This window comes from Bufo gargarizans, chromosome 11, assembly GCF_014858855.1.
Source record: "Bufo gargarizans isolate SCDJY-AF-19 chromosome 11, ASM1485885v1, whole genome shotgun sequence".
Lineage (NCBI taxonomy): Eukaryota > Metazoa > Chordata > Amphibia > Anura > Bufonidae > Bufo > Bufo gargarizans.
In genome coordinates, this window is record NC_058090.1 from 79,694,006 (window position 1) to 79,708,256 (window position 14,251).

Below are 14,251 nucleotides of genomic sequence, written 5' to 3' on the forward strand. Positions count from 1 at the left end.
CCATTCTTCATATGGACCCTGACCTTAGAGATATGCTGACTGCACAGCCCAGTGTCACTTATAGACAGGGGAGGAGCCTCAAATATCATCTTGTTCACAGCCACTACACACCACCGAATGGAGTAGGCACGTGGTTGGACCGGAAACCCTTTGGTATGTTCAGGTGCGGATCCTGCAAAGTGTGTGAATATGTATCCACAGCCAAAGTTATCAGATGCTCGGTAACTAGACAGGTTTTTAAGATCAGAGACTTTTATAACTGCAGGAGTAGAGGAGCTATATATATTTGTCAGTGTCCATGCCCTATGAATTACATGGGAAAGACAATCAGAGAAGTCAGGCGGAGAATCTGCAAGCATGTTAATGACGTTGTGTCACGGATGGTGTAACAGAAAACAAGAAGTTACAAATAAGGATCCGACTGGCTTGATCCGAAACTAAGGAACAAAAGGGTAACCCCTATTAAAGCCCTGAAGCTCTCCCTGTCTTCTCAGCCCATGCAAAGATCTCTATGATAGATAATTGCATGCCCTCGTGCCTCGACTGTATGACACCTGAACACCCTATAATAGTGAGGGGACATGACCACCGGCTCCCTACACTTAATGCGGAGGGAGTCAGGGTCACCTAGGATCAAGGCAACAGGAAAACACAAATAAATGAACAGACTTATCTGTAGAAGCATCAGTTGCAGCTTGCAGCATGAGCACACTCCAGTAAGTTGTATAAACCGCAAGGTGAGGCAGTGTGGGGAGGAGATATATAGGGAGGCAATCACTGCTAATAGATGACAGCTGGGAGAGGGAGGAGAGATGTCAAAACGAAAGCAAAACAAAAGAAGATCATGCAGGAGGTACTGAAGAACGTCTATAAGAACTTCTCAAAGATCTGGTGGTGACACGTTGTGAAAAAGAACATTATACCGGTCGCGCCACATGTAAATGAGATACATGGTGGAAACCCAAGGTGTCTGAAATGTTCAATCCTAGAGAGTATTCCACCTTCTCCAAGGGGTAGTGACTGGGAAATCCTTCAGAAAGAATGTGTCTGAATTCATCAGTTTAAATTCCAGGCACCCCTTGGCATTAATAAGAGACTCACTTTCTCTTGTTTTTTATAGTCTTATGGTTTGGATGAGCTCAACTGAATTACACTGGTTCATGACTAGCCTACTCGGTAACGATGTAGAGTCTGGGTAATTGGCTGGATACGGGAAGTATCCGAATACTGACTGATTTGCATTGATTATAAAACAGACGCTTGGTGCTGCCTATGATCTAATGCTTGCACCTAAGTGAAATTGTGTGTAGGATGTTTTTATTAATTTTGGGGTCACACTTGTTAACTACCTTATCCCTCTTGTTACAACTCTCTTTACTGCTGGCTGTTTATTGTGACAGGATGCCCATTAATCTGAATGCTTTGGGACATCTTAGCGCAATTTGCGCTTAATTCATTGCTGTGGTGCAGTTATCTACCTGTACCCAAGCCTTGCATTCCAATGACCGGATATGATGCACTGTGAGGCACCGTGAACCGGAAGTGATGGCTCCGGTGTGATGCCCTGTGAAATCCTAAAGGTGCTCTTTAGATTTTGAGCCCCTTTGCCCACCTAGGCTGCAAAAAAGTGTCACACATGTGGTATCGCCGTACTCAGAAGAAGTAGCTCTGCCCACCTACATAACCTACTTACACCTGCAGCAATTCCCAACACCTCTTCATACACCAACATATACCAGACACACAGTCACCTACCTCCATTATACACAGAGGTCTTCCCACCTACATAAACTCCACTCACATACATTCATTCCACGCACCTCTCCACACACCAACATATTCCCCACACATAATCTCATACCTCCATTATACACAGAGCTCTGCCCAACTACATAACGTCCACTCACCTGCATCCATTCCAAACACCTCTCCATATACTCTACACACAATCACCTACCTCTATTATCAACAGAGCTATGCCCACCTACATAACCTATTCACACCTGCAGCCATTCCCAACACCTCTCCATACACCAATATATACCCCACACACAATCACATACCTCAATTATACAAAGAGCTCTGCTACCTACATAACTTTTTTAACTTTTTATTACTTCACACATCATGTACTGGTGTAGTATAGGCTTCTACATCATATATGGGAGTATTATTACCTCACTCATCATGTATTGGTGTAATATCAGCTTCTACATTTATATATAGGAGTATTATTTCCTCACGCATCATGTACTTTTGTAGTATCAGCTTCTGCATCATACATGGGAGTATTATAACCTCACACGTTATGTACTGGTGTAGTATCAGTTTCCACATATTATATGGAATCATTATTACCTTACAAATCATGTACTAGTGTATTATCAGCTTCTAAATCATATATGGAAGTATTATTACTTAACTTTTCATGTACTGGTGTAATATCAGCTTCTACATCATATATGGGAATAAGATTACCTCACACATCATGTAATGGTTTAGTATCATCTTCTCCACCATATAAGCAGTATAAATACTTCACACATTATGTACTGGTGTAGTATCAACTTCTACATCATATATGACAGTGTTATTAACTCACACACAGCATGTACTGATATAGTATCATCTTCTACATCATATACAGGAGTATTATTACATCAAACATAATATACTGGTGTACTATTATCTTCTACAACATATATGGGGGTATTATTACTTCACATATCATGTACTGGTGTAATATCAGCTTCTATATCAAATATGGGAGTATTACTACCTCACACATCATGTACTGGTTTAGTATCCACTTCTACATCATACATGGGAGCATTACTTCCTCACACATCATGTAATGGTGTAGTATCAGCTTTTACATCATACATGGGAGGATTTTTACCTCACACATCATGTACTGGTGTAGTATTAGCATCAACATCATATATGACAGTATTATTACCTCACACATCAGGTACTGGAGTAGAATCAGCTTCTACATAATATGCAGTAGTATTATTATTTCACGCATCATTTACTGGTTAAATCTTCTACACCATATACAGGAGTATTGTTACATTAAACATAATGTATAGGTGTAGTATTATCTTCTACACCATATATTGAACTATTAATACCTCACACATCATGTACTGTTGTAGTATCAGATTCAACATCATATATGGGATTATTATTACTTCACATATCATGTACTGGTGTAGTATCAGCTTCTAGATCAAATATGGGAGTATTACTACTTTGCACATTATGTACTGGTGTAGTATCAGCTTTTACATAATATATAGCAGTATTGCTACCTCACAACACATAATGTACTAGTGTAGTATCAGCTTCTACATCATGTATGGGAGTATTCTTACTTCACACATCATGTACTGGTGTAGTATCAGCTTCTACATCATACATGGGAGTATTATTACCTCAAAAATCGTGTACTGGTGTAGTATCATCTTCTACATCATATATGGCAGTATTATTACCTGACACATCATGTACTGCTGTAATGTTAGCCTCTACATCATAAATGGGAGTTTTGTTACCTAACAGATCATGTACTGGTATAGTATCAGCTTCTACAAAACCTCACACATCATGTACTGGCTTAGTATCCGCTTCTACACCATATATGGGAAAATTATTACCTTATACATCATGTACTGGTGTAGTATCAGCTTTTACATCATATTTGGGAGAATTATTACTAGAGATGAATGAATTTCATATTTTGAACTTCGTTCACGCTTCGTTTGGTGGTAAAAGCAGAATTTCGTAATGGATTCCGTTACCACGGACCATAACGCAATCCGTTATGCATTTCGTCATAGAATTACATTATAGTCTGTGGTAATGTAGGGGCCCCCCAGAGCGTATAGCTTGGCGGACACATGACAGGATCACTTAGGTGGTTTTAATGTTTTGACTGCTTGGTTGGGCTTTGCCTGTTCTCTCTCCCCCCTCCTTTTTGTATTTTTCAGGCCTACCTGTGAGGATTCTGGTTCCAGTCGTTTTTTTAGGTTCGTCTGCCGGTGACAGGAGCTGCAGGATCAGCTGTTAATTGGTCAGCAGTTAAGCGGCGGGAAGAAGAAGTGCCTGTCAGTCTGGAAGATCATTGGTCAAGTATAGAAGATGGAAGAGCTCCTGCGCCAGCTCATTATCAAGGCGGAGTCGGCTGGCGGCGAGGAGTGGCTGCGGCGATGCCTCGCCCAGTCTGAAGCCTCATCAGAAGCTGCCGTGGCGAGCGGCAAAGACAGAACCTCTCCGGCAGTTAAAGGCGGAGGAGAATATCCAGCGTGGGAGGAGCAAGGGGTGGCGGAGGCTGCGGCGCTGTCCAAACGAGCTAAGAGGTCAAAGCGTGCACGCTCTCCGCCCCCTGAGCTTACCAGCAGAAGATTGTGCTCCCAGCCAGGACCGGAATTTGCGGCGGCATCGGCTGACGTCACCGGAAGTCAACGTCATAGAAGAGCGTTGTGGAGCTGGGAACCAGGAAGTGCAGCATGGCAGCCGGTACCTGTGAATGGAAGGGGAATCGATTTAACCAACGACCTCCTGAAGGCAGCAATTGACCAGTCTGAGCTTCACTGGTCCGGCGGCATACCTGGGAGCAGCGACGGAGAAGCTGTCCCTTCAACACCTTCAGGATTCACAGAAGTCAGCGGCGGTTATCCTGGGAAGTTAAGAATGAAGATGCCTCAGTCCACATACTCTGGATAGGAGGGTCAGCATAGTGGTGAAATACTCAATATGCAGTCTATGTTATCCAACCAAGTTTTTATTTCAGGTTTGAATAAACTTTTTTCTAGTTTTATTAAAAGTAATGTTAATATCACGACCGGTGTGTCGATCACATATGTGACGCAAATGGAGGGAAAAGAGAAGGCCCTGTCCAACGGAGAGGGAAAGATGGAAAGACCCCTAACTCACCTTGAGGCTGGCACCTGACTGCCCTGACGTCCCTAGACGGGTTTTTCACCCGTACGCCGATCACGTGCCTAAACCCTGGCTTTCCTTAAAATGAGCCCTTAGAAGTGAATAGGGTGGTGGGAACACTAGTCCGCACCACTAACACTGAAGGGAAACACCAGGGAGAGGACAGACAATACTGATAAAACGTATAATCCCAGGTGGGCGACAACAGCAGACAACAAAAGACCAACAGTGATCCGGAGGGTAATTCTTTGGTACGACAACCAGGAATAACAGCTACACAGCTCCACTGGGTCAGTATAGAAGTCCAGGCAGGAAGCTCTATATCTGGCAACCAGAGAAGTGGAAGAGGGGAATATAAAGAGGTTGGGAGTGCCGGACAAGAAACAGCTGACGAGAAGAAGCTACGGATCCCTGAGTGAGACAAAAAGGATTGCAAGGCAAACACAGAAAGCTACCATTAAGTAACAGCGCGATCTATAGACATAGAGCACGCAGGCACCCGCTGCGACTTCCTGACCCCGGGTATAACGGAGTCAGACGTGGCTCTTGACACCCTCGTGACAGTTAATGTGCCAGCATCTGGAGTATGGGTTAACCATCCAGTGGCACAAGGGTCTCAAGCTGTGCCTAGGTTAAATAAAGTTTTGGGGGTACCTGAGGCCTGTGTGAAAGAAGCGATACCTTGTGCAGTGTCACCTTTAGGCTTTCACTTACCCTCAAATATTATAGAACGAATATGGAAGTTGGAATTTATTGATGTCTTGTCATTACTGCCTACTAATAGAGATCAGATCGTTAATAATGACAAGAAAGATGATCAAGCTGACTAATCCAGAAAGCGTACGCAGCCGCGCTCATTTAATAATTGGCTGCAGGCTTTCTGCATTTATGCTGCTGTCTTGAGGGAAAGCGTCCGGACAAATGTTCTGGGCTTTTTCAACACATGGTCATTATTCTTGAGGCATATTAGAATTTTGGTGGAATGGCTTGGTTCCACTATGATGAAATTTTCAGACAAAAATTAGCCATTCATCCGACATTGAATTGGGGTTCCAAGGATATAGGTTTATGGATTACCTAATGCTGCCCCAGAGAACGAATACCAGAAAAGCTAACCCCTACCTCTCAAACATTGAGAAAAGGGGTCTGCTTTGCTTTCAATGAAAGTGCTTGCAAGTGGTTAACGAATTGCCGTTACAGGCATGAATGCTCTTTTTGCGGGGACAATCATCCTATGTCAGGGCGTTTTAACAAAAGTAGTCAAAGTTCAGTCAGTCAAAGAGCAGTTGGCAAAAAGCATTGACGCCAGTGAAGTGAATAGAAATGCTCCCCTGGCTAAGGCTATACCCAGACAGGGTGAAAGCTGAACTGCTTTTTGATGGTTTTTGAAATGGATTTAAAATACCTGAGTTTAAAGCGTCAGGTTGTGCATGGGCAGACGATTTAAAATCTGTATCACAATTGCCTGAGGTGCTTAAAGAATAGATTAATAGGGAACTATTAAATGGGAGGATAGCGGGTCCTTTTGAGTCTCCTCCTTTTGAGAATTTCAGGTTATCTCCACTAGGTATTGTGCCTAAGAAAGAATCAGGAGAGTGTAGGTTGATACACCACTTGTCTTTTCCTGTTGATTATTCTTTGAATTATGAAATTGCAAAGGAAGAAGCAACGGTTTGTTATGCGTCTTTTGATCAGGCTGTGGATTTATTAAGGAAGTTTGGTTTTGGCACTTTGCTGGCAAAAGTTGACATAAAATCTGCATTTAGGCTTCTGCCAGTCAACCCGTCTGGTTTTAATTCGCTAGGTTTCAGTTTTGATGGATCATTTTTCTTTGATAAATGTTTGCCTATGGGCTTTACTAAATCTTGCTATTATTTTGAAGCGTTTTCCTCTTTTTTGCATTGCGTGGTTGAGTCGTTAGTCCTAGATGGTGGAGTTCTGCATTACTTTTTGTTGGTAGGTTATGCTAATTTGTTTAATTGTTCTAGGCTTTTGCAATGTTTTCTTGATATGCATGTCCAGTTTGATATCCCAGTAGTGGTTGAAAAGACAATATACCCTTGTCGTTGTTTAGAATTCCTGGGTATCGTCATAGACAGTGTAAAAATTGAATGCCGTTTGCCGGAGCTGAAGTTGGTGTCATTAAGAGCTAGTTTAGTTCATTTGTTGTAAAAAAAAAAAAAATGTACGTTGAAAGATTTACAGTCATTATTAGGTTCTTTGAATTTTGCATGCAGAATTATCCCTATGGGTCGGGTTTTCTCCAAAGATTATATTGCTACCAGTCACCTAGGGCACATGTTAGATTAACTAGACCTTTGAAGGAGGATCTTGCTATGTGGTTGGAATTTTTAAGAAAATTTAATGGTAGTAGTTGTTTTCAAGAAGAATTTCAAGATTCTGAGGCTCTTCAGTTATTCACTTATGCGGCCGGTGGCTTTGTTTTTGCAGCATTTTGGGATAATAGATGGTGCGCCGAGAAATGGCCTGTTTTTTGGATTGAGAATAAGTTTGTTACAAATATTGTTTTATTGGAGTTGTTTCCTGTTTTAGTAGCTATAGTGATTTGGGTGGTAATTTGGTGATTTTTTTTTTTTTTAGAAATAAGAGGATTTTATTGTTTACTGATAACAAAGTGTTTGCCACTAATACTCTATCTTCTAAATGTGATAAGACTGTACGGTTACTAAGACATGTAGTTTTATGTTGTTTGAAGTTCAATATTTGGCTGAAAGCGAGATATATTGCATGTAAGAGTAACCGTATAGCAGACTCATTATCTCCTTTTCAGTGGGCAAGGTTTTGGGAGTTGGCCCCGGCAGCGGATCAAGGGTGTGCCTTGTCCTCAACATTTATGGTATCTGCTTGAAGATTAATTATAGACAATATTCGTAATTCTTTAGCACCAAGAACATGGGATGCTTATGCATCCGCATGGAGTGATTGGGTTTCTTTTTCTCAGTGTAAGGAAGTTAAGGCATTGAATAACATTGAGAATGCGGGCCTATCCTTTATTTCATCCCTAATGGTTAGGGGATATTCGTTTTCTTATATCGCTAAAACGCTTGCGGGTATTTCATTTTTTAAGAAAATTTATGGTCAGCCGCCGTTGTCGGGTTTGTTTGTTGTTAAGCAGGCCTTGAAAGGTTACAGGAAACAGAACCATAGAATAGATAGTAGGTGCCCTATTTCTCTGCATATGTTGAATAAATTAGTTCGGGCACTTCCTGGTGTGACAAGAGATGCTTTCAAATCGACCTTGTTAAAAACAGCTTTTATTTTGGCCTTTTTTGGGGCTTTCAGAATTGGAGAATTAGTGGCTAACTCAAAAGCAGCCAGTCTCCTATTGTCTGATGTGGTTTAGTTTTTTGATAGAATTAATATAAGAATCAGACGCTCAAAAACAGACCAATGGGGGCGTGGGCAGGTCATTACTCTGAGCAGATGGCCTAATTCATTACTATGTCCAGTCAGTGCAGTGATTGCTTGGTTGAAGATTAGACCACCTGTTCATGGTACATGCGGTTAACACCCCTTTAACGAAGTTTCATTTCAATAATTTACTAAAAAAATGTCTAAATGTCCTTCAGCTGGGGCAGCTACGCATATCTTCACATTCTTTTCGTATTGGCGCAGCTACTGAAGTTGCGGGTTTAGGTCTGGAGGATGCAATAATTAAAATAATTGGTCGTTGGTCGTCTAGAAGATTTTAATTGTATGTGCGACCAGACCAATTATTTTCCAAAAATGTTTGTTTTACAGATGGCCATTATGTAGTTTCGGTGGTTGGACATTCGTTTATATATTAGGCACAAAATAGAGCGAGGATGAGGAGTTATTCAGAGAATTTATCGTTTGATTCCAATAATTTCTCTAATTAATATCTCACACATTATGTACTGGTGTAGTATCAACTTCTACATCATACATGGGAGTATTATTACCTCACACATCATGCACTGGTGTACTGTATTGTCAGCTTCTACAGCATATAGAGGAGTATTATTACCTCAAACATAATATACTGATGTAGCATTATCTTCTACAACATATATGGGAGTATTGTCTGATGTGGTTTAGTTTTTTGATAGAATTAATATAAGAATCAGACGCTCAAAAACAGACCAATGGGGGCGTGGGCAGGTCATTACTCTGAGCAGATGGCCTAATTCATTACTATGTCCAGTCAGTGCAGTGATTGCTTGGTTGAAGATTAGACCACCTGTTCATGGTACATGCGGTTAACACCCCTTTAACGAAGTTTCATTTCAATAATTTACTAAAAAAATGTCTAAATGTCCTTCAGCTGGGGCAGCTACGCATATCTTCACATTCTTTTCGTATTGGCGCAGCTACTGAAGTTGCGGGTTTAGGTCTGGAGGATGCAATAATTAAAATAATTGGTCGTTGGTCGTCTAGAAGATTTTAATTGTATGTGCGACCAGACCAATTATTTTCCAAAAATGTTTGTTTTACAGATGGCCATTATGTAGTTTCGGTGGTTGGACATTCGTTTATATATTAGGCACAAAATAGAGCGAGGATGAGGAGTTATTCAGAGAATTTATCGTTTGATTCCAATAATTTCTCTAATTAATATCTCACACATTATGTACTGGTGTAGTATCAACTTCTACATCATACATGGGAGTATTATTACCTCACACATCATGCACTGGTGTACTGTATTGTCAGCTTCTACAGCATATAGAGGAGTATTATTACCTCAAACATAATATACTGATGTAGCATTATCTTCTACAACATATATGGGAGTATTATTATTTCACATATCATATACTGGTATAGTACCAGCTTCTACATCATACATGGGAGTATTATTACTTCACACATTATGTACTTGTATAGTATCAGCTTCTACATCATATATGGCAGTATTGCTACCTCACACATCATGTACTGGTGTAGTATCAGCTTCTACATAATATTTGGGAGTATTGTTACCTCACACATCATGTACTGGTGTAGTATCAGCTTCTAGATCAAATATGCGAGTATTACTACCTTGCACATTATGTACTTGTGTAGTATCAGCTTCTACATCATATATGGCAGTATTGCTACCTCACACATCATGTACTGGTGTAATATCAGCTTCTACATCATATATGGGAGTATTCTTACTTCACACATCATGTAATGGTGTAGTATTAGCGTCTACATAATATTTGGAAGTATTACTACCTTGCACATTATATACTGGTGTAGTATCAGCTTCTACATCATATATGGCAGTATTGCTACCTCACACATCATGTACTGGTGTAATATCAGCTTCTACATAATATTTGGGAGTATTATTACCTCACACATCATGTACTGGTGTAGTATCAGCTTCTACATCACATATGGCAGTATTGCTACCTCACTCATCATGTACTTCTAGCTTCTGAATAATATTTGGGAGTATTGTTACCTCACACATCATGTACTGGTGTAGTATCAGCTTCTAGATCAAATATAGGAGTATTACTACCTTGCACATTATATACTGGTGTAGTATCATCTTCTACATCATATATGGCAGTATTGCTACCTCACACATCATGTACCGGTGTAATATCAGCTTCTACATAATATTTGGGAGAATTTTTACCTCACACATCATGTACTGGTGTAGTATCAGCTTCTACATTATACATGGGAATATTATTACCTCACAAATCGTGTACTGGTGTAGAATCAGCTTCTACATCATATATTGCAGTATTATTACCTGACACATCATGTACTGCTGTAATGTTAGCCTCTACCTCATATATGGGAGTTTTGTTACCTAACACATCATGTACTGGTGTAGTATCAGCTTCTGCATCATATTTTGATGTAATATTACCTCACACATCATGTACTGGCTAAGTATCCGCTTCTACATCATATATGGGAGTAATATTACCTCATACATCATGTACTGGTGTAGTATCAGCTTTGTGAGATAGTGACAGATCTCACAGAGGTGAGAGGCAAGGAAGGGGTGGATAGTGTGGTCCACACCCCTATTCCACCACAGGTGAGACCAGCTAGAGGTGCTCGGGCTGGCATAAAGCACCTCCCAGGGTGTCAGTCTAGGGGGAAGGAAATTCATTGTCCAACAGGGTCCTGCTGGAGGCTCTGTATTAGTAGTCTCAGCCGGGCTGGCTGAGAGACCACGGGGCTAGGTGCTAGCTGGAGCATTGGGGGATGCTGTGACGCCTTGGCACAAGGCCGGAGTTGGAGCCACACTCCCCCATAAAGGTACTGGATGTGAAACCGTGTGTGAACAGGGCTCTGTACAGCCAGACGACTGTGGGACACTGGGCTGGGAAAGCCATTTGTAATTGCCATGTGTGAACGGTGCTTGAGGTAAGGCTCCATTCACACGTCCGCAATTTCGTTCTGCATTTTGCGGAACGCAATTGCGGACCCATTCATTCCTATGGGGCAGCATGATGTGCTGCCTGGACACGGAATTGCGGATCCGCACTTCCGTTCGTGCAAAAAAATAGAACATGTCCTATTCTTGTCCGCAATTGCGGACAAGAACGGGCATATTCTATTAGTGCCGGCAATGTGCGGTCCACAAAATGCGGAACGTACATTGCCGCTTTCCGTGTTTTGCGGATCCGCGGCTCCGTGTATCCGCAAAAAACTTTGCAGATGTGTGAATGGAGCCTAAGGTAGGACGATACCTTGTTTAGTTAGAGCCCAGCCAGGCAGGTGTTTATTTTGTATAAATTTCGTTCACGCTTCGTTTGGTGGTAAAAGCAGAATTGCGTTATGGATTCCGTTACCACGGACCATAATGCAATCCAATATGCATTTCATCATAGAATAACGTTATGGTCCGTGGTAATGGGATTCATAACGCAATTCTGCTTTTACCACCAAACGAAGTGTGAACGAATTTCATGGGTGGCAGAGGACACATTTTACTGAACCTATAACTTTTACCAAATAAATAAATGAACATGAGACAAATCAGTTTGGAATAAATAGGCCGTGTTGCTTTATTTGGGGTTTTACCAATTTATCATACCAAATAAACCAAATATTGAATCAATCAATACCAATAAATAAACCAACCATAAAATATAAATAATTTGAATAAATACTTCAAAACTCATTAACTCTTTATGGACCATTAAGTCCACCCAGCACGAGCTGGGTGACCGATCACCCCCAAGATAAGCAACACGACGATAAAAAAGGGGGAGGGAGGGCGGGGCGCTGCTCCTTTCAGGCTGCTCCACTTGAACTGACAGCTGGGCACCTGTGCGCTGTCAATTTATCCACGCTGATTCCCGTTCAAATCTGACAGCTGCCAATCAGCTGTTCAGCATTTCCCGCTTCAGAAACAGCTGGCCAATCCCGACAGCTGTTCCCAGCATCCCGTATCCTGGCAGATCACTAAGGGAACCAGCCCAAACTGGATTCCTGTCAGGAGACCTAGAATTTGAAGTAAAAGAAACAGGGGAGGGGGGGGGAGACAGAGAAACACCAAAAAACCATTCTTTTAACCCAAAAACCTTAAATTCTTTAATAAAATTACTCCAGTGCCCCTGCCACCATGTGCCCCCCAAGCTATACGCTCTGGGGGGGCCCCTCCATGGGTGGCAGAGGACACATTTTACTGAACCTATAACTTTTACCAAATAAATAAATGAACATGAGACAAATCAGTTTGGAATAAATAGGCCGTGTTGCTTTATTTGGGGTTTTACCAATTTATCATACCAAATAAACCAAATATTGAATCAATCAATACCAATAAATAAACCAACCATAAAATATAAATAATTTGAATAAATACTTCAAAACTCATTAACTCTTTATGGACCATTAAGTCCACCCAGCACGAGCTGGGTGACCGATCACCCCACAAGCCAATGCCTAACAGGCATGGCCCCCCCCCCCCCAAACAAGCAACACAGGCCAACCTCAATAATATTCTGCAGCCCCAGATTAAATATGTCCAGACCGATATCTGATAGATGCACATTGTCCGATCTGAAAAGCCCTGGGACAAAACCTTCCAAATCAATGTGACGGTAGCTTTGCCCCCCAATTGATGGCATGAACTTAGACATTGCTCTATTAACCCTCTTCCTTATCTTTTCTTATTTTCTGTGCTCTGCACCTGCCCAAGCCAACCTTTGGATTATTTCTGAAAAAACCAAGACTGACTCAGGAAATATACCTTTTATTAAGGCTAAATCCTGCCTCATTCTTGATATTAGGTCTAAGGTCTTAATTTTTCCAACGTCATTGCCGCCTAAATGACAAACAATGACGTCGGGTAAAGGCCACATTGAGCATAACTTCTGCATTACAGTAAGCAAGTCATTCCATTGCAGACCCCGTACACCAAACCAAAGAACTAAACACTGTTTAACATTAAACGATAGATTTTCAGTGTATTGCCTCTTCAAAGCTCTCTTCCGAGCCCAATAAATAAATGAGTGTCCTACTACCCAAATAACCGTACGGGAACCTGCAAAACAAAACATTATTTAAAATGATAAAAGCTGCGGTCTAACATATGATTTAAACCTATTTGAAGCCCATCTACCAATTCTTTTTATAATTGCATCTTCAAGCCCAAGATTTGCGGCCTCAGTGGCAGCACCAATACGGAATGAATGCGACGACAACTGCAAATGATCCATTTTGAGAGCCTTCAAGCATTTCTTAAAGATGGAATTGAATTGAAATTTAGTCAATGGACTGTGATCTTCATGGATTAAGAAGGCCCCATTAATTTTTGGCCGCATTCCTAGCCATGAAGACACTGCGTCAACTGGACAAAGCGGGGAATTGAACCACTTGCTTAAAGTGATTAAATGCCCCCGACCCAACTGATCGGTTTTTGATTTCTTAATTCTAATTTTAACTGTCCCTTGATTCAAATACACATCCGAATGGAGCAGACTCGGATCCGCTTTTCTTGAGTCAGCCACCAACTCTCCTATCCTAAAGGCTCCAAAGAAGGCTAAAATAAACGCAGTTTTAAATAGAGACGCTTCAAATAAATTTTTGGTAACACTATCCAGCACCTCCACTAATTTTAATAGCAGGCATAGCGATACTGGACAACGCTTATCCTTCTTTGGATTGCTCCTCTTCACACCCTTCAAGACCTGTTTAATAATAAAAGAATTCGACAAGCATGGCTGACCGTACAACTTTTGGAAAAATGACACCCCCGCCACTGTCTTTGACAAATGCGAAAAGGAGCAATCATTCTCTAACATAGATGAAATGAAGGCTAGACCTCCATCATCCGTGTCAATTATTGCAGACCCACCTA